Source organism: Struthio camelus, chromosome 12 (assembly GCF_040807025.1).
Source record: "Struthio camelus isolate bStrCam1 chromosome 12, bStrCam1.hap1, whole genome shotgun sequence".
In the NCBI taxonomy this organism is placed as follows: Eukaryota; Metazoa; Chordata; class Aves; order Struthioniformes; family Struthionidae; genus Struthio; species Struthio camelus.
In genome coordinates, this window is record NC_090953.1 from 22,809,857 (window position 1) to 22,831,121 (window position 21,265).

The 21,265-nt window shown below is 54.5% G+C and overlaps 1 protein-coding gene across 7 annotated transcripts in view; it reads right to left on the reverse strand.

Annotated features, from left to right (window-relative positions):
• Positions 1-21,265, reverse strand: part of LINGO1 (leucine rich repeat and Ig domain containing 1) — a 227,063-nt gene that overhangs the window by 50,969 nt on the left and 154,829 nt on the right. Inside the window, exon 6 of one of the 7 annotated variants that reach the window (XR_011143635.1) lies at positions 1,963-2,229. The exons of the other annotated variants lie outside the window; for them this stretch is intronic. The gene's annotated coding sequence lies outside the window, so the exon portion shown is untranslated. Of the gene's footprint in view, positions 1-1,962; positions 2,230-21,265 lie in introns of those variants that run through there. 7 annotated transcript variants of the gene reach the window in all.

Below are 21,265 nucleotides of genomic sequence, written 5' to 3' on the forward strand. Positions count from 1 at the left end.
TTAAGCAGCCTCTGCGCCTTCCCTTTTATCTTTCATTCCTATGCTGACGGTTTAAAGGAAATTTGCTCTCCTCCTTGAAGTAGGAAAATCCATGTCCGAAGAGCACTCAGGCCTCAAAAGCTGAGAAGATAAACATATTTGGACGTGTGATTTCACAGTTGCTATGTTGATAGCTTTCAGAGGCTGGGTCCTGTCCATCAATTACCCGCAATGTGCATTCAGACGTGATATGGGAGAACAAAAAACTACTCATTAGAGGGGAAGAGAGGTGAGTGAACATCAAGACTAGTTAAAAAGAGCAGCTTGCATTGCGAGGAATAAAGGGAGGTGGTTCTCTCCTGCTCTCGTCTCTCCCATAGAGGACTATGACATCCCAAAAATAAACCATAACCAGCGCACGCCCACCGCTTCACTGATCGAAGGGCAGGACACAGCTATCGAAACCACTTACTGCTGGTTCACACTGCCTTCATCGCATCCCTGAAACTGCTGCTGGAGCTGACTTTTGGGCAAGACACACAACACAGCGGAATTTGCAAAAGAGACTTTGAAGCGAAGACATCGAGTATGGGATTTTTAGAGATATTCAGGCACCTAACTTCCCTTTGGCCTGCAGGTACTTGGGAATGCTTTGCACATAAAGAATTATTTGTCCAATATATCACGTAGGAATGTGAAATGACATATCCAGGACAGATTTTTGTATTAAGTGGAATTTTAAAGGCAGAATTTTAGCAGTCTCAGGAGGGACTAGAGCATGTAAAGTATGCAGTGGAAGTAGCAATGATTTCTGTTTAGCTCGTGCAAGTATTTTTGTCTCAATTCTCCTTCCCTAGGAAAGATGACTGTCATTTACGTGTATCACTCAGGCACCTACTACTCTCAGCCAAGATCGGCCCCTGGCCCCTGCTAGGGGCTGACGAGAGATGCCGTGGGAGAGCTGCCTGGCCCACGGGGGCTGCCGCAGGCGCAGGCAAGGAGGAGTTATTTTCATCATTGTACAGATGGGAGCAGGAGACAGGGAGTGATGGAAGTTGGCTCTAATCCTCCAAACCACTTGCCTCTCCTTCGGCTTCTGAAAGACTTGAGCACTCACCTGACAGTGGGATTAAAAAGTAGTAGTAAAAGTCACCCGAATCTCATACCTTCTCCACAGGGATGCCTATGGGCAGATCTTCCCGCGCGGTGCGCAAGCTCCTGCCACCACAGTCCCTAGGACCTCTTCGGCAGTGCAGACCAAGGGCCAGCGTGGTCCCACAGGCCTCTCCTGCCTCCCCCCGTTCTCCGTGTCTCTCCCTCCTGCCCTGCTTCTCCCCCGCACTTCCCTTCTCTTGCTTTCTCCTCTTCCCCAGAGGTTTTTTGAGGACTTTATTTCCTTTTCAGCGCTCTAGGCGCTCTCCTGAATGCAAACAGCTGCCGCATTCAGCTGGGCAGGGAAGTATTTCTTTTCTGAATACTCCACAGATCCTCCTCTGTATGGAAACGGACACTATCATTATTGGTATTTCTTTCTTTAACATCTCACTCAGCTAAGGAAACACTCTCTCTCTTATTAACGGCGAGCCCTTGCTGCAGCAAAAATGAGGAGGAGAGCAGCCGGATTCCCGCTGGGAGTCTCTCTTTTATGCAACCCAACGGGGAGCCTTCGTGACTTAGAGGTGGGCTTCCATGCTGGGAGAAGGTGTGCGCGACGTGCCCGGAGGCCCCGGGGCTCTCCTCGCCGGCTGAAGGGCAACGGTATGGGCAAAAGCAATGCAACCACCCCGCGCGCCGCTGCACCGGCGCAGCCCCCAGTTAAGGGAGCCGGCGTTCACTCGCTAGCCCCAGCGCGGAGCCCAAGCGGGACGACCGCAGACCCGGCGGGGACCTCCCCCACGCAAGCAGCTCCGCGTGGGAGGGCCGCCCTGGTTTTACAAGCATGGCACCAACCAGATTAAAACGCGTTCGTGAGCAAATGGATTCATCAGTTGAGGAAGAGTTTTTATTAAGCAATCGCCCGCACCCAGACCGAAAGGCCCCAAGGTCCCTGAACGGTTCTGCCCATCCTAAATTTGCCTGGACTACCCCAGCCGGCTGCAGGCATGTGGTCGCTCCGCGGACGACTGAACGCCGTTATCGCAGGCGGGGATTGCTTTGCAGCGGTCGCGGCGCCTACAGCCCGGCATTCACGTGGCTTCACAGGTGGCTGGTTTAAAGTACTGAACTTCACAGGTAGAGGATCACATTACTCTGGAAATGGAGGATCAAATTATTCCATTATTCCCCAGGGAGGGGATTAAATTACCCTGGAAATAGAGGATTAAATTACTCACCAAGGGAGAGGATTGAATTACTTTGTGAGATGTGGGATTAAAACACTCTGCAGGTGGCAGGCTCAAAACAGACCTTCACACAGAAGGCAGGATTAAATTATTCTATGGCTGACCAGAAAAAAAAAAAAATCAAACCACCGTACTCCGGAGGAAGCCATATTAAATTATTTCTGGAGATTAAATTGCTCCACAGGCTTGTTGGCTCCCCGCGCTCTGGAGCAGACCATCTGCTTGGTGGAAGGTATGCAGATACCCAAGCATGAACAGCCATCTGATGGTGTCCCATCCCTGGTGCCCAAGCGTCTCTTGTCACCGCGGCATCCGAGCACCTGACAGTTTTGACTATATTATTTCTTCGCTTCTGCACTGTTTTTCCCTCCGTCGCCACCCGACCCAGCCTCCTCTGCGTCCTCCCTCCCGCCTGGGCCTCCCTACCGCCCTCCCGGGCCGCGCTCCCCCCGGGGACCTCGAGCCGGTCAGCCCCAGGCAAGCGCCTTTGTGTCCCCCTCTATTTTCCGAAACGCCTGTCACTGCCTGTTCCCGGCGCCGGTGACAAGTTGTTATTTGAAACGTGCGGCGGTGTTTTTTAATGCTGATTCCTTTCCGCGGCTCCGCTGCTGAGATTTAGCGAGCGAGAGAGAAAGAGAACGAGCGCTTCAGGATAATCTTAAAAGCAGAAAAATTATTACATGTCAAACGCCGAGCGGGGAGTTTCAAAGGCTCCCAGGTGGGCTGCAGAATGAAATGTGTGGAGGCTTTTTCCCGCCCCAGGCGAGGTAGGAAAGGGCAACGTCGCCATAGCAACCGCAGGGCACCTCCTCCAGGGGCCCGGCGACTCGGCGCCCAGGCGGCCGCTCGCCCAGGCCGGGCCGCCGCCGGCTCGCGGGTGCTAACCGCGGAGGCCGGCTCCTACCGGCACAGCTCGGCGCAGCGCCCGAAGCGAGCGGTCCGAGCGCCGGCGGAAAGCGGGCAGGAGCCGGGGGGTGGCCTTCTTCTCCCCTGCCGCCGCCGCCGCCGCCATCGCGCGAGGCTTGGCGGGCTCCTCAGGAAGGCGGACGCCATCTCACGCTCCGCCTCCGCCTGACCTGGAGCAGGACTTCCCAGCAGGCCGGGAGGGCCGTGTGGGGCACCCCAGGCCTCGCTGCTCACCCCGCGCCTGCTGGCATCGATCGCTCAGAGGCTGCCACCTGCCTCCCCGCGCCGCTCGCGCTCCCCCTTTCCCGGCTGCCGGCACCGGAGGCCGGCGGAGCCCGCGAAGGGACAGCAGCAAACGCGGCCGGAGAGCAGTGCAGGACGCCCCTTCCCTCCCGTTTCCCGGCAGGAGGCTCTGTGATACACCCGCCGCGGGCAGCAGCCGCGAAGGGGCTCCCCCGCGGGCGCACAAAGCGAGCCTGCTCCACCGCGCGTGCAACACGCTCTTTCTGCCTCGCGCGCTCCCCCACGCCCCCGGTCGCTCTCTCCCTCTTGCACCCAAAGACACGCGCGGTCCCCGTTCCCCAGGCGGCGGCAGGAATTCAGCCCTCAAGCCTGCTGCAAAGCGCCTAGCTGAAAGCTCCATCGCGCTTGGAGCTCCAAGGAGTGGGTAGAGAGCGCCTAATTTGTCTGTAGCTTCAGTCTCCTGAAGGCCAGGGGTTTCCCCAGGTCTGGTCCCACATCGGTGGCACCACCAGCTACAACAGAGACCAGAACGTGACTGGGCTAGGTGCTGGCCAAACACCGAGTTGGCCACACGTGCCTCAGCTGAAGAAAGGTGCAAAGAGCTCTGGCCTGATAACATGAGCATGGTCCAGCATGCTCCATTGGGCCACACTCCTTCCTAATTACTCTGTTTTCTTTTCGCCTTGAATAAGGCTGGATAGGGGTAGATATGAAAAGCCACCTTCATAAATTAGAGAACATGAACCAATATGACATTGATAAGCCTCATTCTAGGGTGTAAACATATTATTTGCTTGAGAAACCAAGCACTGGCCTTAATGTCTGGAGCTGCTAACAGAGGAGTAGCTCCTCCTTCCAAATGCATGGTTGAAGCATGCAGAGACAAGGGCATTTCACAGTGCATGGATGATGGGAATGCCCTGGCATCCTCCTAGCACATGGCCAGAAGGAGGGGATGCTGCAGCCCAGCTCCCTACTCTCTGCCTCCCCTCCCCTCTTCTCCTCCTTCAACCACCAGGGCCTCAGCTCAGAGGGCTTTGTTTTTTTTTTTTATTGTGGGCAAACAAAGTGGAAAATGAATTCCTTTAGATAGCAAATGAGTTTAATAGCAATGGTGATGGAGTGACTCTGTGCTGGGAATGTTAATCCAGTACCCGATGTGGCTGGACTCTCAAGCAGGGCAGTGCTGGAGAAGAAAGGTTGCACTTATGAGCAGAGATGTCAGGCCTTTGCCCAAAAGGTGTCCCCCCGCTGCTGGTCACACCTTGGCAGGCCAACACAGGACCTGGGGATGCTGAGCAAGATGGAACCCATTTCTTCAGCCCCTAACTTGGCTTCCATGGGCTGTGTGGTAAGGCCTTGGATGATGTATGTGCCTGTCAAGGGACCGGCATTTTGCCTTGCTGGTGATGGGCTGAAACGATAAGCAACCCTCTTGACTGCCAAACATGCTCACACACCACACGCACATCTTTAAATCTGGCACTCATGCTAGAGCCTTCGGCTTACGCCCGTCAGGTCAGTTGGACAACTGCATGGGAGACGAGCTCCTGTTTATCCACAAGACCTGACAGGCTAAGACAGAGGAAGGCAGTGCAGAGCTGGCAGGACAACCAATGTCATCCATCCCTGTCTCTTCCCTGTGTTAACCTGGGATCTGGGTGCTAGAGGGGGTCACTGGTCACTCGGAGGTCTGGTAGGTCACCAAGCTCATCCTTTCCCAGTACCCGGCTTCAAGCACACACAGCTGCGCAAGGCTGAGTCTCAGCACAGATTCCTCCTTCCACTCCTCACTTCCTGGGGCTTAAGCTGAGAGGAAGCCCAAGCGAATCAGTCCCTCCCTGCAATCAGGGAATTATGTACAGCAAAATTTAGGCGAGAAGAGTGCACCCATGCAAGCAGATGAGGACACTGGGCAGGCTGGGGAGTGCGTCCTGAAAGAGCAGTCACTCCCCAGCCTCAGGCTCCTAGTTCACCAGGGACAAGGACTTGCGTGTAAAGTGGCAAAACATGCCCAGCTGGAGCACGCCAGCTCTGCTAGCATACAGATAGCTCTGGAGACAGTCCAAATCCACCCCAGGGCAGCTGAGATTTCAGTCTAGGTCTCTGTAAACAGATTTACACAAAAAGAAGATGGCAACATCCATGTTTCTACTACTCACTGAGACTTGCCCTCAGATTACCCCTCACAGGTCACCAGCCTGCAGGCCTGCAGAGTTGGCCATTGCATTATATGGGCCACTGGATTCCCCAGCCCCAGGAGCAGATCTGTCCAGCTAGCAGCCTGTGGACCAGGTCCAGCCTGCAGAACTGTTCTTCCTGACTGCCCAGGGTGGTTTTCTACCATTACAGGGTTTATCTGCCAGCTGGTCCCTGAACAGACCGCTACAATAGGCTGAGCCCTGGTTGTCAGGTAGCTGGATGTCAGGGCTGATGGAAGTATGGCTTACTCCCATACGGCAGCCGCTCCGTTTGTAATGCTTACGGCCCTGATTCAGCAAATTCAACCTCGACCCAGCGCCGCTGGCCTCCTCCAGTAACATCAGAGAGCAACTCAAGCCACAGAGTGGAGACTCAAGGGGTTGGGGACGAGCAGCACAGACCCCTGGGTGTTCAGATCACGATCACTCCAACAAAGAGCGGGACAGCCAGAGCCACTTGCAAAGGCTGCGCCTCCAGCCCCCTTCCTCTCTCCTCGGTCAATGCTACCGTTGCAAACCTTCGCTGAGCGCACCTTCAAGCTGGTTCTGCCAACCCCTCACCTCGGTCTGCGGTCTGGCACCTTCACGTGGCCTCAGCACCCTCTGCTTCCCCAAGCCCTGGCAGGTGCCTGCCCAGGACCGTCACCGCTTGCTGCCCTGGTCCCAGGCTGGGCGGGGGGCCATAAGGAGGAGACACCAGGGCTGGCTCTAAAGCAGGGCTCCCCCCTTCCCGGCACCTTCGATGCTGACAAGGTGACTTGCGTGTGAGTTCAATAAAACCTTTCATAGGCGGGTTGGCTTTTCTCTGCGTGCGTTTTTTCCTCATCCTTTTCATCTGGATAATTTATTCCCCCTTCCCCTGGTACAGCTTTAATTGAGTTCACAGCGGGATCCCGGCATCGGAGCAAAGAACCAAACACCGTCATCTTTCCTGGGCAGGGACTTCACAGAGGGCTGCCGGGCAAACGCTGTCCCCAGGCAAATCCCGCTTCCTGGCCGTCTCCTTGCTCAGCCCTACCTCCGCGGCCTGCGGGGAGGGTGGGAGCGCTGCGAGCAGCCTCGGGAGCCACAGTCGGGCGCGAGCCGGTGCGGGCGGCAGCCAGACCCGCGCGAATGAGGGTCCCCCCTTACCCCCCCCCCCCAACGCGCTTCTTGGGCTCAGGCCAAGAACAAATTAAAACGCAAGCCGACATTAGCGCCGTGTCTCTAACTGTTTTAATCCCACACGACGACTCCTGCCAGGCGACGCTAAGCCTGGAAAAACCACAGCCCACGGCGAGATGCTCGCTGTGATTTGCGTGACTCAGCGGCAGGAACGGGCCGGTGCCCGAGCCGCCCCTTCCCTCGGCCCGAGGCATGGCAGCACCCTGGATGGGCTCCGCCACAGCCGTCCCTGCATGTCCTCAGGCGCTTGGCTTCATCGGCCTCTTCCTCTGCAGCCCGCTGGCGTGTCACCTCCGCTTCCTAGCAGCTCTCCATATAGTGCCTGACATGAGCAGCATGCCGTATTTTTCTATATATCTATATATTTATACATATATATGTATGCAAATACAACTCTCCCCAGTCCCCACACACCTCCACTCCAGTGGCATAAGGTTATCTTAAAATGCAGATATCAATGCTAATAAACGTTGCCCAGCCTGTCCCCTGATTCCCTGGCGGGGACGGACGGGCTCCTCCTGCTCCACGTCGCTCCTGACGGCTTCAGGAGAGTTTTCCGGCTCGCTCAGCCCTTGCCAGCGGTGGCCTGGGCTGAGCTGCTGCGCGTCTTCCCCCCGCTCGGCCCCTCGGGGGCAGACGGGGGGTCTCGCGCAGCGGGACGGCTCCCACGGCCACGGAGGAGCTCAAGGCGCCAGCGCTCCCGCCGCTGCTTTCTGCTCCGCTCCGAGTTACGAGGAAAAGCCCACGCTCCTGCTGCCAGAGCATATTTGATTCTTCTGCTAACCTGACCTTATTTAGTTCATTATAAGCCCCCAGGACATTGCAACTGTAACTTAAAAAGGAAAAAAAAAAAAGAAAAACCCCAACAAAAACACAAACCTTTCCTCTGATCAATAGTGCAGGCAACTGGAAAAGGTATAATTCAATTTGTCAGCGCACAGTTATTAGTTACTGTGACGAAGCCCTTCCTCCCAGCCCTGCTACGCTTGCTGGCCCCAGCGCCGGCGGCCCTGGGGCACGGACGCGGCACGGGGCCAGGGAGGGGACCGAGACCTCACGGCCAACCTTGAGATAGCGTGGCTGCCGCCGGCAGCGAACACAGCGTTGGGAGGTTGGCGTCTACGTCCCCTGCTCGAAATGCCAGTGCCACTGCGCTACCCGAGCGTGCACACCCCGGCCTTTCCGCGGGTGGTCCCTTGGCACAGCCCTCGGGGAGCCGCGGAAACCACGTCCGTCCTCGCGAAGGACCCCAGGGCAGGGCTGTCCCCGGGCTCGCGCTGCTGCAGCTCCCCTGCCCTCCCCGGCGGACGGGGAGTCAGCTCCTCTCCAAGCTGTCGCTGTTTGCTCTGTTCCAGTGGGGAAGCAGCGCAAGTACCCACATGGACACCGACACAGAGAGCTTTGATACAATCACGTAAGAAGACGGTTTCGGCCATTTTTTTTTCTTTTTTTCTGTGATGAGCTCTAAATTAGCATGCTGGAATGAGCTCGGGAGGGGAGGACGTTTCTGGGGGAGGGTTTGGTGGTGCCATGAGATGGGCCCGCGCGCAAGGGACGGGGCAGGAGCAGGGCTGCAGCGGGTGGGAGGATTGCAGCCGCCGGGAGACTGGGTCAGCCCCAGACCTTCGCTGCTGGAACAGCGCGCCACCAGAGAGACTGGCAGAAAGGGAAACACGCTGGGGCACGCACAGCCTCTGAGAAAATCAATTACCATACCAAATAAGAGTCTAAGAGGCTTTGGGGAGCCTTATCATATGCCTTCGATTCCACTCCATCCGCAGCCTAGCCTGAAATTACCTACCCGACGCCCCCGAGGTACAACAGCAACGGGGGGGATGCGCGGGGTGGGCAGTGGCGAATACAAAGTGGCTTCAGCATGAGCTAATAATCTGTGCTCAGGCCTCCTTCTTCCCTCGGCACAGGTGTCTCCCGGACCAGCTAGACACCCGGCTTCCCATGTGCCGTGAGACCTCGTCGGGGACCAGAGCGCGCCCGAGCACGTGCAACAGAGACAAGCACAGAAACACATCTGCTCATCTCCCTTCCAGCTCTCCTCTGCCAACTTCTTCATCGGGGAGACCTCGAGACGCACATCCAGAGATGTCTCGTCCTATTTGTTGATGTCGGCAGGCATATCGCACACATTCATTATTTAATCTACCTTTGAATTGGGCTAAATAGTTCTAACGATAATTACAGAGCATTTGTATTTATAGAAAACCGTCACGCACAATCTGCATCCGCACGGAGAAAGTCGCTGTGATCTATAAATACAGCCAGGGACGGTGTGGGAAGGCAAACAGCGTTCTTAGTCGCCATGAAACTCAATACATGCCATGGCCTAACCGCGAGGGGAGCTATTAGAGCTCTTGTCGTTTAGATCATGCCGCAAATGGAGAGCTGATGCACAGGCCTCTGACAAATCAGCAAGGACAAGAGCAGAGTGCAGTGCAAGAGCAGACCTGCGGCCGCAGGGCACGGAGAGACTGTTAGCAGGGAAGAACCCAGGGCAGAGCAATCCAAGGGGATGCAGGCTCCAGGGAAGGATTTGGAGAGGATCAAGGAGAACGACAGCAGGAGAACGAGAGATTGTCTCTGCTGCCCGGAACAAAAGCACGGGCCTACAGGAGGAGGGAGAGGAGCGAGGCCTGGGAAGCGCGCAGAGGAGGGGAGAAGGCAGGGAGAATTCGCTTTTCCTCTTTGCACAGCAATAAAAGTTGTACAGCAGTGTAGCCGACTCTTACGATTTTATTGCTAGCATTACAATGGCAGAGTTTCACAAAGCCCCAGCCCCTGGAGTCAAGTTAAGATGCAAGAACCTTGGCTTTCATTAGAAGCCGAACTGAGAAGAAAGGGCCCAGCCCTCCTGGTTGCATGGAAAAGCCTCAAGAATGAGAAAATGATAGGCTCTGACTCCAGATGGCAAATAAAAGGAAACTGACATTTATTAGTTTTAATATCTACTTGTTTTTAAAATAACCTTCTGCCTCTGGAGTAGAGGCTGGTGAGGAGCAGGGGAGAGTGGTGCAGCCCAGTGATTTGTGAGGTCTCGCAGTGGGCGGCGATACTAGTTTGATGAGATTCTCTCTGAATATCTGTGTGGTCGTTCCCGTGCCCCCCGCAATCCTTCCCCACCTTTCACCCCCAGCACAAAGCCGCAGATCAGGCAGGACACAGAGATGCCCCCAAATGAGGAACGAAGCCACTTCGTGGACGGGCTTGCGCTTGCGAAGGGCAGGACTGCGTGTGAGACTGCTCAGGGCCGTGTAACACAGTAACATTAGCATTAACATTGCCTATCCCTACGCATGCGCACACACAAATTAGGAGTACTTATATTGCATTAGTGCCTGGAAATTTCATTCCAGTCATATCCCATTCAGTTAGATACTACACAGCTACATAACAAGAAGCATTTCTTTCCTAGAGAGAAAAGCTGTGTTTCTCTGTATATTGGTTTAAAGGAAACACAGCCAGAGGCTGAGCATGCTTGAGTAATGGCCTGCAACTGTGCCAACGCGCAGGAGAGAGATGGCAATGCAGCATCCACCTTAATTTGCTCTGAGATCTTGCGCTGCTCCAGTAATGGACCTATCCAACCCCGCTCTGCAGAGACCATCTTCTGCAGGAGAAAAAGTCTAATCCAGGGCCTGTGCTTCTTCAGTCTAGGGTTTTATGTCTAATGTTTCCCATCGCTAATTTACAAGCAAATATTTAGCCATTTGGCAGCACCATCCACTGGGCAGCAAAGCAAACCATTTGGCTTCGCTGCTGAAAGGGCGAAGACAACATTAAACTTATCTCCCTGAACACTGGGCACCCCCTTCCGAGGCAACATGGCATCCACCGTTTGGCAAGCTGTCCCTTCGCCATCTGCTTGGAGAACTCTCCAAAGGGCATGGAGGCTGCTAAATATAGCAGAGAAGCTTAGCAAACATTTGCAGCCAGGCTGAGAAGACTTCTCTCAAAGTTGCATCTTCCCTGGAGTTTCTGCCTTGCCCATGAAGTCTCTGATATCTTTAAGCGCCTCTGCATTTTTCAGTCCCACTTCCTCTTTGGAGTCATTCCCTTCTTCTCTCTCCCCCACTCCCTTCTCACTACCACTCTTCGCTTCTCCCTTTACATTTGATTTCTCCTTACACTTGTTTTCACACTCAGGGAAGGGCTCTAGATGCTGACAGTGTTCCTTTGTCAGCCCACAGATCCTCAGATGCGCAGGGGGAGATCAGACAAACTGGAGAAGCTTGTGTAAGCCACATGCCTCTTGCAGGCTATGGCCTCCTCTTTGTAGGTAAAGCACCTTTAGTTTCTTCTAAGCTTTCACGTCGCTTGGCCTCCCCTGAAACCTTGGCCTCCCCTGAAACTGGCAAAAAACACCTAGGTAATGGCAACGGGACATTTAATTGACTCTGCCTGTATAGAGTTCTTCTCCCTTGCTCTCCACTGGCCTTCTCTCTCTCATCCATGAGTCCCAACATCCCTGGTTTTGGCAAGCAACACAGTCCAAGGCCAACTAGACAAGAGAGTCTGTTTCCAAACACATCCGTAGGAGTGCCCCAGGCAACCCCCCCAGAAAAATTAACTGTGGCTCTCAGGAATCATTTACCAATCAACATCCAATTACCAACCAACTTCTGCATGTGACATCCCTACTTTCAGCTCTTGTCCATGGAGAGACGCACTGACAGCTCCCATCCCAGCTTGCATAGGGTTTCCCCCATTTATGTATGGAGCTCCCGTTCCTTCGGTTACCCAGTTAGCATCCGGCAGTACACGAGAGGCTGATGTTTCCACTCCTTGGTCAAAACTGATGGCCTCAGCAACCTATCTTCTATCCATACTTTGACTCCATGCAATGCCTTAGTCCTCTTATTCCAGGAAGGCATAAGGCCAGACGACTATTCCTGATCCAGTTTTAACCTTTCTCATCTAGAGATGAGAAAGTTTCTCCTGGTCTCTACAGGATCGGCCAGGAGAGAGTATCTCTAGAGGACCAGCAGCAGTATCACTCATGGCACCACTGACCTGCTTGCTGTACCTTGAATGAAGCCAAAGCTACTAAGAACAAGGACAATTATTGTACAGTTTGAAACACACTTACAGCCTTCTTTTCAGACAGTTTGATTCTATTGTAACTTTACTCCCTGCAGAAGAAACAGCCCACTACTTGTGTTTTATCATAGCAAACAAACAAAGCAACGGAGAAAAAAAAAACAAGCACCCAGCAACCTCAACGTGGACAAGCCTGGCATGAAGACAAGCCCTTGCTGTTACACAGGTCTGAATTGTTAGTAGTGCAGCTCCTGTTGTTTCCTCATTGGGAGAACAGAGTAAGGGAAAAAATAAACAAAACAAAACCCCTTTAACAATGAACTCTCATGTTCAGTCAAACGTAAAAGACAGAGCAGAACGGGGAGAGGAAGAGAGAGAGAAAAGGAAGAGAGACAATAGAAGACAGAGTACTATTTCCTCTTCAAATATTTATTTTCAGGTCTGCCTCGGAGTGCTGCTTATTGAGATATAGAGCCTCGCTGCGTGACAGCTTGTAAGTTCCTGCCGCATGTGCATACAGCACTGCCTTATCTTGGGAGAGCTAGAGCTGCCAGGAGTTTCCAGCAGCACAAGTCCAGAAACTGCAGAGGGTAGCTTGCCTTGCTCTTCTCTTTAGATCCCCTCCTTGTGCCTCCATCTCCAGGCATCTGCGTCACGCCTGCTTTTCTTCAGCTAGGTTATCCTGTGCCCATCACCAGGTATCTGAGGAGCTTATCTTCTCCAGGCACTGTGCTTCCAGTTGGGACGTATGGGCACATGGCCTGGCTCCATCCCTTGACTCTGGCATGCCAAAGCACGATACACAGTTGGGGTGGAGACCCTACAACCTGACTCCTCAATATTTGAGGCGCCCAGGCTGCTGCCACAGCACCCTCTCCCTTCACTCAGGAAGCGATGCCCTCAGCAAAGCCGAGGTGACCCACGCGGAGATGGGACATGCCCCCAACAGGCTAAGCAGGTGAGCTGACAGTAGCATCCAAGCAAGGTGGTAGAGTGCCCTGGGCTGCTGGAAGTGACATATCCTGGAGGAGAGCCAGAGCTGACATCCTGATCACAGACAGCAATTAAGAAATCAAGCTATCAGAGAGGCTTTTTGGGAGGGGTGAGCGTCCGTGGTTTGGTCAGATGCCAGAGCAGGTCAATACCATTTGTCCTTCCCCTCTCGGCTGCAGATAGATATCTTCCCGTATTTCCCATCCTGAAGCAGCCACGCAGCAGCTCCCTCTTCCCACAGCCAAGTGCCACGGAAGAAAAACGGCTGCAGAGGGGGAGCACACGTGGGACTCAGCAGAAAGAGATGCCAGGGAAAGGGGGTGGAGAGAAACCACCTGAAGAAATTTACATCTCCACAATCACCTGCATCTTTCCCCTGAACTGTAGTCCCTAGCTATAATTCAAGCTGGCCTGCCCTTTTCAGCCTCCAGAAATGGCAAGAGCCAGCAGGGCTGGGAGCTGCCTGGCGGCTGCATCCCCCTGCTCCGGCGCTCTGGCCTGAACCGCAGGGCTCCCGGTGGCCAGGGAGTGCGGTATGAGATTGCAGGTAGAAGAGGAAATATTCCCGCTATACTCCTGTTCCTCTTCCACAGAGAAGGACGGGAAGCCCCAGTGAACCTCGCTGAGCAGGTATGAGGGGCCATTCCCCAGGCAGCTCAGCGTCCTCTAGGCAACCAGCAGCCCTTGGATGAAGGACGCCTCTGCCCAAGACACCTGGTACTTAGGACACATGGACCTGCAGGCGTGGGCAGAGCAGGCAGCATGATGGAGCGCGTGGTGCATCTAAAGCGGTCCTTAGGGTGGGAGGGCCCTGCCATAGCACAGAAACGTCTGCCAAGTGATAGATGATGCTCACGATCGATGGCAAGAACGCGCACACCCCATCAGTTACCTGAAACAGCCTCCTCCTCCTCCAAACAACGAGGCCTGGAGGTTGCGAGAGAAATTCCTTTACTTGTCTAGAAACCTTGACTAACTCTGATTATCCCAGGTCTCCATTACATCCTGCCCACCAAGACAGGGTTTATAACCCCTATCCAGGCACGTCACCTGTACCTCTGTTCAGCACACGCTCGCAACCACAGCCCTAAGCATAATGCAGGGTTAAACAGTCACCCAGGGGACAGCGAGACAGACACACACACACACGTGCTCATGACTGCACTTGCACCTTGGTTGTGCATGCATTCGCACCATTTTATAAGGAAAACTGCTCCTCCAAAAGCCTGGATCGCCAGCCTGGATTAGCAAGATCTAAAGTCCAGCCCAGCACACACAAGAACCTGCTCTACACATGCCCAGATTCATAAGCAAATTTGTTCTCCTTGACCATAACCCAGTGCTTTGTCCTGCAAGTGCCCTGCCCAAATACCCACTCCCCACCGCCTCCCCCAGGTCAGCCCTGCAAGCGGAGGCGGCACCAGGCCTGGCGGAGTCTTTGCCCGCAGGGGCACGAGCGGCCGATGCAGGAGAAGGCAGGTGGCCTGAGGCCGGGCTCCCAAGGTCGACATCTCCTGCGCAGCTCAGCTCCGCACGAGGGGCGCCAGAAAGCAGGGCAACCACAGTGCAACCCCCCAACCTCCTGCTGGCCATTGAATTACATTTAACGACTGTGTTTTCTCATCAGGCAACTACATCTGAAAGACGGGACTGTCATGGGAAGTTCTGTCTAGTACCAGGCGGAGGGAGGGAAACACAGCTGTGTCCCCCAGACACACGCATACACGCCATGTGCAGTGAGTGCAACAGATTCGCACGCGTACCTCTCCCGTAGAAACACACAAGGGCACCCAGGCCTTGCTAACTGCATCCTCTCCTTGCCTTCCCACTGGCTCTCACCCACGCTTCTCCCTCCTCCCCGCAGATTCACGCGTGCAGCCTGCCCGCTCCCGCGTGCCCAGCTGCCCTTGCATGTCAGCACGCACAGGCCTGCAGCCACACGCAGGCAGCTTCCTCGCCTGTGCTTGGCCGGAGAAATATTGATTTCTTTCCCCCCTGTAATATTTCGCTTGGCTGAGCAGATTTAGAACTGAAGAGGCAGACTCTGCCTAGAGACCAGAACCATATTTAATTCCATGGCTTAAGAAGCCCTGGAGCAGGTTATTCTTATTTCAAACTACCAGTGTATTTAAAAGCAAGTGACATTTTGGGGGGGAAGGGACGGGAGGTGACTGATGCCCTCTGCCTTGGTCCGGGCAGCACTGGGCAGAGTTTGCTAGCTTGGTTGCTGCTGTGCATCCTTCCCTGCAGCCCAGCTGCTCCACGTTCGCCAATCAAAGGCAGGGGGTGGTGGCGAGCTCGTGATCAAAACTCAGGAGACTGTTTCCATGTCTTTCTAACAGAGGAGAAGCAAGAAAAAGAAAAGAGAAGGGAAAAGAAAGGCGTGAAAAACCTCTCATGAAAATTGCTAGGTGCATTGAGGTTTCACGATTCATATTGTTTGGTCCCGTATCCAGACCCTGCTTGCCAAACAGCCTCTGCGGCGGTGTGTAATTTGCAGAACAAAAATATGGGGCCACCTCCAAAGAATGGTCTCGGATCACGCAGATCCCTGAGCAGCCCAGCTGGAGGGCAGAGCCGTCCACAGCAGCCTCCCAGATAAACGGCCTCCTCCAGCCCGTAACAACCCAGGGCCACCGCTTGTCTCTACGGCCAGACTGCGACAGCTCCAAACCCTTCTGCCTCAGCCTAGGTTCTGGATCGCTAAAGGAGGGGGACCCGTGTCCCTCGTGCCTGTGCCCCAGCCCCGCTGCACACCAGCACAGCCCGGATGTGAACAAAGCCCACGGCGTTTCACGTAGCTGGCGCTCAACCCTGCAGCATCGCCCCGGCCTGCAGCACCCCGGCCGTTGGAGGTGACGTCTATCGGGACCCAGCCCCTCGGTTCAGCACCCAGGCAGGATGCAACGGGCACAGCACAGACTTTGCAAGGAGAAGGGGAAAAGGCACAAAAGAGAAGCCAAACCCAAACGGACCGTGAGCAGCAGCAGAGCCCCCAGCCTGTCTCTAAAGCAGCTTCAAGCAGTCGTGCAGAGCCGCCTTCCTGCACAAACTGGGACACGTTCGCTGCCCTGCGGCAGGTGCTGAGAAAAGCCAAATTTCCCCAAAATGGAGAGTCCAGCTCAACATCAAGAAACTATCAAGGAAAACAGGGGAAGGACACCTTGAAGGGAGAAAAAGAAAGGAAATGTGGGGCCCTGCAGATGCTTCTCATCTCCCCTCATCTCCTAGGACCTAACGGCTTGGGCCCTGCTCCGCAGCACAGCACCGTATCGCTCCGGCTCAGCAAAGAGGAGGGACCCACCTGATGGCTCGAGTCTGCTAAGCCTCCATCGCCCCCACCTTCGCCTCGGGCACCGGCCCCCTCACCCAAGGCAGCATGAGACCCCCCTCCAGGCCCCTCTCCAGCCAGCCCCGCAAGCACATCACAGAGCAACAGGCAAACAGAGATGCTCCTTGCAGCCTCTAAATAACGGAGATGAAGATGTCAGATAGCAGACACTTCAAGGGCGCTCTGGTAGCCCAGGCTGGGGCTCTGCACGCATCTGCCAGACAGGCGGAGAGCAGCAGCAACAGCTCCGCAAGACAAGGCGGATGAGAAAGAGGTTGCGCGCCGGGGATGAAGGGCAGAGGGGCAAACACCCCACGGGCGTAAGGAAAGAGGCAGCGGCTGAGCGGTGCTGCACCGTGAAGCTAAGGAGCCAGGAGGCTTGGGAGCAGCACCTGCTGGTGGCCCCTTCCTCCACCTTGCCAGGGACCCTGGGTGGCCCCAGCTCCTCCAGCCAGGGTCATGCCTGGATCATCCGCAATCCCACCCTTTTTCGCAGGCAGGACAGAGGGAAGGCACTCGGCGCAGGGCCCCTCCGAGCTGCGGCAGGGCTGCGGTTGGCAGCGCAGGAGCTGCAGAGCCCGCAAGGAGACCTGCTGCAGCGGGGAGACATGATTCATCGCAGAGCGAGCCGCGGCTTCGAGGGGAGCGGAGGTGGGGAAGGCAGCTCCAGGAGCGTGCGGCAGTGGCTCAGGACGGCTGCGGCGCAGAGAGACATGGCGCGTACCGCAGCAGCCTGTGCATTAGCAAGCTGTGGTCTGCTACGACGCGAAAGCTGGTTAACTGCGGCCTTGTGTTTTGACCGAAGCAGACAGGCAGGAGAAGGAAAATGGATCCCTTCACATAAGCTTGCTCACATCTCCTAACAGCTCTTGACAACTTTCCTCACCTCAGCTCCTTGCTGGGGCCCGTGCACGCAGGCCGGGTGGCTGGAGTGCCCCGAGGCACGGAGGGGACGGCTGGGAAGCCTTCCGGGCGGTGGGAGGCGTCATTTGCAGACGCAGAACAGCAGCATGGTGCCTCCTCCAAAGAACGGTCCCTGATCCCGCGAGGTGTCCACGCAGCCCACCTCGGAGGTATGGGCTCCTCTGGGCTGCTGGTGCCCTCAGGGCAGCGCCAGCTTCTCCCACCCCACGTACACCCGCTGCAGGTAGACCGAAGGGCTCGGCCGAAACGCACCACACCACCACAGTGCGGAGCAGAGCATGGGGAAGGCACTGGGAAAAACCCAGCAGCTGGAGCACCTCAGCACCATCCACCTGCTTCTGCCTTGGGCCAGCAGCTCAGAGCTGGCCTGGCCTCAGCCTCCCCATCCACACATCCCCAGGGTGCAGGGGAGCCAGGTAATTTCCAACTATAGCCCTGGTTTGACATCACTCTTGGCAAGAGAAAGCAGAGCTTCAGCTTCGGGAGGAGACAGAGGTTCTGCCAAGTTGTGCACTGAAAGCCCAGGCTGTGGCAAGGGTGAGAGGACACCACGAGAAGCACTGCTAAGATGCAAGGCTGGATGCAGGGACAGGGAAGCTGAGGACAGCTCTGCCAAAATTCATGCTCACCTACCTACAGGCAGAGACAGCTCCAGCAAGACTCAGTCACTTCAGGATGTAACTGGGCCAGGGAAGATTGAGTTTGGGTCAAGGTAACTCATGGTGATGGGGGGGGGGACCGTGTGGATCTGCTCCCCTCCCAGACAGGTTTAAGGTGAGAGGAGACAGATGAGACACAGAGCAAGAGAAATGAAAGAGCGCAATTAGCTATAGTAAAGGCCAAGGCTGTGAAAGCACATTATCGTTAGTGCAGTTATTGCAAATTTTAACAATTTAGTAAGAATTACCTTGGATAGATCAGAAAAATGTCATCCTTTAAATTCTAGTGAACCCAAAATGTATAGAAGCATGGTAGTGCTTCACTTTAAATTTTTGCATTTGTAAGGATTTACCCCTTTAAGGCAAAAGTCAAGGAAGTTTCCAAACAACATTCTTTCTAAAGAAAAATGACAATTATTTCTTTCAGAAAATGCCAAAGTGAAACACTGGGATTCTGATTTTGTTTTTCCACCCTGAACAATTTGACAAAACCAAGACAAGACTGCAAACTCTTGGAATATGAACTATCTTGTGCAAATCAAGGACGGACGGCAGCCAGAGCTGGGGCAGGCAGGACAGGGGAAGCAGCCAGGGTAGCAACAGCTCCAGAAAGCCTCGAGGCTCAGACAAAAGCAGATAGGGCACAGGAGAAGCTGCCACCACGTGGCTCTGTTCTGAGGATGGCCCAGTGGACAGGAGAAATTGCAGGACATGCTTGCTCACTCCCACCAGGTCCGGTGGCAGAGAAGTGATGGGATCCCAGTTCCTAGGAAAGCCGGGCAGAGCCAGGAACTGCTCTGCAACCTCCCCATTCACCATACCCACTGAGAACATGGCTGGTCCTGCCTGCCAGGACATCTCTGGCCTCTCACAGGTCCTGCAAATTCAGCTCTGGCAGAGCAGGAGGATTAACGGCAGCATGAACTAGCTGAACATTTTTTGAGGTGGGAAACCTTTGAGCCCCTTTCGCACCCCATCAGTCCTGATACGAGAGGCAGATTTCAGCAGAGGGGTCTATGCTTGTGTCCTGAGACTTTGCAACCCTTTCCTTGAACCTCCACAGGCACAGACCCATGTTCATCTTCAATAACCACACATACACACACACGCACGGCCGAGGCCCTGCCTTTGTGTGTTCCTGCGGAGGTGCACACGCACATGCGACATCCTGCCCGCGCACGCTGCACGCAGGCAGGCGAGCTCGCTCCCCCGCATCCCCGGCTTTCAGGTCACTGGCACCGCTCCTCCCATCCCAAAATCCTCTTGCAGCACTGGTGGAGGCAATAAATAACCATAATGAAATGACTTTAAAGAACAAAGTGTATACAAGGACAGAGTCAGAAGGAATCAGAAAGTATATAAGAATACCAAAAAAACACTGCAATTAGTTAAACTGTTAAACGAATAACAAGGTATTAAATAAAGTTTCCTGAATGTCAAGTTGACACAGTTTCTTATGAAAGGGCTGATGAGGAAAGGAAACGAGTCCCTTGTGTAAATCCCCCTGCTCCAGGGCTAGGCATTAAAAGCTTTCTGGTGGATGTCGCCTGTTGAGGTCCCTTTGATCTGGGCTGCTGTTGTATGCAGTGAACATCATCTCCCTGCCTGCACGACCCTGGCAGCACGCCTGCCCTTGCTGATCGGCACAGGCCCTCGGGACAGAGCAAGGAGAGCCCCCGGCACGGGCAGGGCTGCCAAAGGGGCTCTGCGGGGCGCTGTTTCGAACGCGAGGTGGAGGGGAGGGGAGCTGCGCAGTTTCTTCTTCCCCATCTTTGTAGCAGATGGTCACAACATATCCCTCATATCCCTGTATCCCTCCGTCTACAGGGATACACAGCCCCTCTGATCACTGCAGACAATTTCTAAAGCCGAATGACAGGATGTTTGAGTGGCCTTCTTACCCCAGACACGTCCTGGTAGTCAAAACTCCCCATGACCACGCAGGATCTCGGAGCATCGTAAGAGCAACTACAGGGATTGCCCTCCTGCGCTGCCTCTCAGTCTACGTCAGCTCCAGGTAGCACCGAATTGCCTCATATCTTAAGAGTTACGGCAGCCCAGGGAGGCTATCCTTGTTGCCCAGACTCAGAGAAAGGATCGAGGTTTCGCAGGAAGCCTGTGCCAAAGCTGGGAACCTAATCAAGGTCTTCTCACCCAAGCGCAGCGCCTGTACCGCAGGAATTTAGCTGCCACTCTGCTCAAGGGATTTTCCTGTCAATCAAGAGCCAGGAACATTGTTCAAAAGGAGTTGTTCCAAAACGGGGACAGTTTTCCCTCAAAATTTTGCCACTGCTGCTGCTTCTGCCCTTTCATCAGGGATGCCTCTGTGCCCCTTGCACGCCATCTCTCCGGCAAGCAGAGGAGACAGCTGGGCTGCTCTGCATTGCTATCTGTCACAGCTCTACCCTCACCTCTCCCGTGGGCACGGGGAACGATTTTCCCTCTACAGGAAAAGCAGCTTTGTTTGGCAGCATGCTACTTGTGAGCAAACGCTCATCCCCGAGCGCCTACTGAAGTGAGCGAAGCCTTTCTTTCGGGGAAGGGAGATGCTCCCTTTTGCAGCAAACGCTCCCACCCCTGCTCGAGTGGGAGAAGGCACCTCACCAGCTTCACACAGGTAATGATGAAAGGCGGGCTAGCTCCCAAACCCAGCACACCTGAAGAGCAAACACCCAGCTACTCACAAGCACAACATAGGCTGATGATATTCTTTCATGCTTGCAAGGTCATTCATGAGAAATAGCTACAAATATGGATAGAGGCATATGTATAAGTGTGGATATATATTTCTAGATTTCTCCTATACTTTACATGCATATATATAACCCAGAAACTTAACCAGTGAGATACCAATAAACACATCAAATAAGGCAATTTGCCTCAGACAATTGCCTGAGCTGCCTCTGATGTCGCTGTCTCACCACTGACAGCGAGAAGCTCTTAGGCGTCCTGAAATCGTACCGCAAGTCTCCAAACGCTCTCATCCCCGCCTTCACTGCCTTTCCCTCGAGCCCCTTTCCCGTGTTTCTCCAACAAAACGTTCTTTTACGCAAACAAACATGCAGGGAGGCACAAAAGGCGTTTTGTCGAGGATTTCAATACAACCGTGTATTTCTCATTCAAACATTCAGCTATATCCTTCAGAGATCAGAAGCACAACACTGAAATGCCACAAACGAGGCTAGGCACAAACATCCCCAGCCAATAACTCAAACCTTGCTTTCGTTCCTGTCCTGGCTAACGGAGCGGATGGAGGAATTCATCACGCCCCTACGGCTGTGATTCCTGGGTGTCGCAAGCCCCGGGACACGCGCAGACAGAGTTATAGCTCCGTCATGTCTCCTGCCTCTTCCCTCCATCTCTGCACAAAGCCCTGCAGTGTGATATACTACAATAAAGGCCATTAAAGCCACCCATTCATAGTATGCTGAGTGATGCCCGTGCAACAGGACAGCGATCTGGGTGCCACGA